General features: G+C 34.8%; 1 protein-coding gene across 2 annotated transcripts in view; it reads right to left on the bottom strand.

The window, feature by feature from the left end:
* The window catches only part of LOC106882208 (uncharacterized), a 21,242-nt gene that overhangs the window by 1,934 nt on the left and 15,050 nt on the right, over positions 1-4,258 (bottom strand). The gene's annotated exons all lie outside the window — the stretch shown is intronic.

The following is a 4,258-nucleotide window of genomic DNA, read 5'->3' on the forward strand; positions in this document are numbered from 1 at the left end:
CCTTGTACCAAAATTTGAAACCATTGATTATGGCTACATTTTTGTCATTAACTCCTTGATTCCATTTTAAGTGAAAGAAATGGAAATATAATCTAAAAGTTTTCTCTAAAATTCAACAATGTTTCATTAATGGCAAGTAAAAAATAGGTTGAAATTTACACCATTTCCCTTTTATAGAATTAAAATATCAGAGCATCTTATATTGATTTTGTTACTCTTGACAATGGTCACTCCCATGATGTATGAGTGTTTGAAGGAAAGGATTAAAAACCAAAGAAGCTGCATCTATTTGCGATGGATGCTTGAATGTGATTAGAGTCCAGGTTTGGATTTTGCTATGAAGGGGGACATTAATGATTTTGACTTTGCCTGGGATTGGACAGATGTGTATGTAAATTGCAGGATAGAATTCTTTTATTGTTCTGTTTCTTCAGCTCAAAATTGTTTAGATGCATCATGACACATTTTATGCCAAACAGATCGATCTAGGCAATAACTTTCCCAAGATGTTAAATTACAAATAATAACTGCTTCTGGTCTAGGCCCAAAACCTGCAGTTTGGGGTTAGAGGGCAAGTCAATTACATCAACCTCAGTATATAACTGGTACATTATTTTATTGAAACACCACCCCGAAAGGAAGGAAGACAAAGTCCACTTTGGCAGGATTCAAGCTGGAAAAAATGCCACTAGACATTAGACATTTTGTCTGACATGCTAATAATTCTGCTGGCTTGACACAACAATAATAATAATGATCCTTTCTACTAAAGGCACAAGGCCTGAAATTTTGGGGGAGAAGACTAGTTGATTGCATCGACCCCAGTACTCGACTGGTACTTAATTAATTGACCCTGAAAGGATGAAAGGCAAAGTCAATCTTGGCAGAATTTGAACTCAGAATGTAAAGATAGACGAAATGCTGGTAAGCATTTTGTCCGGTGTGCTAACGATTCTACCAGCTCGCTGCCTTAATAATAATAATAATATCCAGCTGAATTAATTACTCTTTTACTTGTTTCAGTCATTTGACTGTGTCCATGCTGGAGCACCACTTTTTTAGTCAAGCAAATCAACCCCAGGACTTATTTTTTGTATGACTAGTACTTATTCTATCAGTCTCTTTTGCTGAACCGCTAAGTTATGGGGACATAAACACACCAGCATCGGTTGTCAAGCAATGTTGGGGGGGGACAAACACAGACACACAACATATACACACACATACATATATATATATACATATATACGACAAGCTTCTTTCAGTTTCCGTCTACCAAATCCACTCACAAGGCTTTGGTCAGCCCGAGGCTATAGTAGAAGACACTTGCCCAAGGTGCCATGCAGTGGGACTGAACCCAGAACCATGTGGTTGGTAAGCAAGCTACTTACCACACAGCCACTCCTGTGCCTATAATGTTTATTACTTCAAACATTTATATAAAACAGCTCTAGTTATTGCTTATTTCCCTCTTTAATGATCAACCATTCAATTCTGTGTAATACATTCACATAGGAACACATTTTCTACTTTAATTCCCCAGTTTATCCCAGTATTTACACTTGCTTTTTTATACTGGCTGAGGTAATTTTTGCCAATAAGAAACATTGATTCTGTATGCCCATTGAGGTCAACTTTACCCTTCATCCCTTTCAGGGTGGATAACACAAGGTACCAGTTGAGAATTGGGGTCAGTGTAATCTATTCCCACCTAAAATTATCGGCCTTGTGCTGAAACCATTATTATTAGTCACTTAATTAATCAATTATCTGCTCAATTGCTTGATCAATCCTTTGCTAAACCAGCTGATTGATTGAACGATTGATCAGTCTTTTTGTTGCTATTCATGTCTTCATCAATATTATATCCTTGTTATTCCATGGCCTGGACTTGTTACTCCAGTTCTGTTTCAGATGAAACAGACCTGGAATAATAATAATAATAAAGAGAATCAGTGTGTTAGTTATTGGCACAATGACCCTCCTGGGGCACAACAAGATCTGTTTCAACCCAGAGGTTCATGTCAAAAATCTTGAAAACCAAAAAGCAAAATCAAGCAATAGTTGTACAGTTTTATACTTTGTCTTGTTTTTTTGTTTTTTTTAAATGTGATAATTTTAATTTCTTGTCCTCGAGAACTTGATTCCAACTCAGATCATTGGTTTATTTCAAGGGTCAAGTAGGAATTACTAAATATTTTCTTTTTCTAGTCAGTAAAAAAAAATAAATAATTAGAAACAGTGGTGCCCCAGCATGGCCACAGAAACTAAAGAGAAATCTTTACTGTGAATCCCATCAGCCAACATAGAATAAGAAACCTTTATACTACATTACTATCCCTTCCACACACACCTGATTATGGAATGGGGCTGGGTTGAGTGACAAATTTTGGACTCAGCAACTGGAAATCTTAAATCACAGCTTCATTTTCTATTCTCAGTTGAATTGATTCTACTTTCTGTGTACTAATATGCTCTTGAGAAGATAATGAACACCACAACATCTCTATTTAGTTTTATATATTTAAATATCAATGGTTTTGTTTGTATTTGATTTAACCCTTGATACCAACTTGCCTGAGACTTCTGCCCCCAGTTCTAGGATACAAACTTCTGGCTGACCTAAACCCAAACTTTCCACCAAAATTCCATGTTAATTTATGTTCCAAACTTCAGCTTCGCAATGACAAAATTATTCTACTAAATTCCTCGTTGGTTTCAAAATTTCTCTTGAAATACGTTACGCTTGTTTCAGTCATTTTTGAAAATACGACAGACAAATTCAGTGAAATAACTTTGTGGTTACCAAACTGCTATTTGCTACAAAAGTTACCATGAAATTTTGATGGCAAGTCTTAAATTTAGGTTATTTTAAAACGGGAATGTTTGCATCATAGAAGCAGAGGTGGTCACAAGTGGATCGGTGTCAAAAGTTGATTAAAATTCTTTACACTTGTCACAATGATCACCTTCTCCTTTTCCTCCTCTATATTCTGGCAAATTTATTTTTATTTTTATTTTTCAGTATTTTGTTGTTACAAGGGTTGTGAGCTGGTAGAATTGTTAGTATGCTGGGCAAAATGCTTAGCGGCATTTTATTCACCTGAGTTCAAATCCCACTGAAGTAGACTTTGCCTTTCACCCTTTGGCCACTAAAATAAATTGCCAGCCTTGTGTCAAAACTCTGAACCAATATTTTGTTGTGTTATAGTGATTAAATTTATTTATTCTTTTTAATTACTACGATCTCGTTTATTCTGAATCAATTTCTCCTCAGTGTTATCTAATTGCTCCACTTAGAGACTCTCAGGGTTCAACTGACAAACCTTGCTTTCTGGGTTCTGGTGTTTCTCTACAAATCTTCCGCTTTTGATATCTTACAGCATGTGAAGCTCCAAAGAAGCATTAATATTGGTAGTGAAGTAGAATTGGTTAAGATTTAGGAATGAAAACCTGGTCACGGGATTGGCTTGTTGGGATTGTGTTTGTAGAATACAAGGCTTACTTTTACATTGATTTGCAATACACCCCTATTAAGTTTGTTATCAGACAGCAATAGACCCTTAAATGAGTTTGCTAGCAGACAGCAATACACCCCCTTTAATTCTTATGAAACAGCAATAGAGCCCTATTAAATCTGTTACCAGACAGTAATGCCCCAGCCCCTATTAGATCTGTTAGCAGCACACCCCTATTAAATGTTATAGACTGTAATATACCCCTAATTAAATCTGTTACCAAAGTGGCTCAACATTTAAGGAATAAATGGAGGTTTTTTTTTGGTTTTTGTTTTGTTTTTACCAATTTAAAGAGCTCAATTTTTGTTGTTTGTTTATCTCTTTAATATATTAATCTCTTTTTGAATTTTTTTTTTTATCTCATTGAAATTAATGTAACGAATCTATTTTAGTCTTCCCATTTTTTAAACACCTGTTTTCTTTTTTAAAAAAAAAACGGTTTTTTTTTTTAACTTCTAACAAATAATTTTTTCATGTGTGTGCGCTTATGTGTCACCCTGGTCCCTAATGAAATAAGAGACTTTGGTGACAAAGGACAATGGAGAACTAACCAACGTGCAAGTTTTTTGGTTTTTTAAAACTATTTTCTGTGTGTAGCAGTTTTCCAGCTTGATTAATTAGTGATAAATTATTTCTTAAAAATTTGAACGAACCTAATGAGATTTTGAAGGTTATGTGTTTAAAAATTCTCTTTCTTTGTTTACCAGTTTTGTTTTCTTCTCAACATGATGAAATGTGTA

The sequence above is a fragment of the Octopus bimaculoides genome, chromosome 1 (genome assembly GCF_001194135.2).
Source record: "Octopus bimaculoides isolate UCB-OBI-ISO-001 chromosome 1, ASM119413v2, whole genome shotgun sequence".
Classification (NCBI taxonomy): domain Eukaryota; kingdom Metazoa; phylum Mollusca; class Cephalopoda; order Octopoda; family Octopodidae; genus Octopus; species Octopus bimaculoides.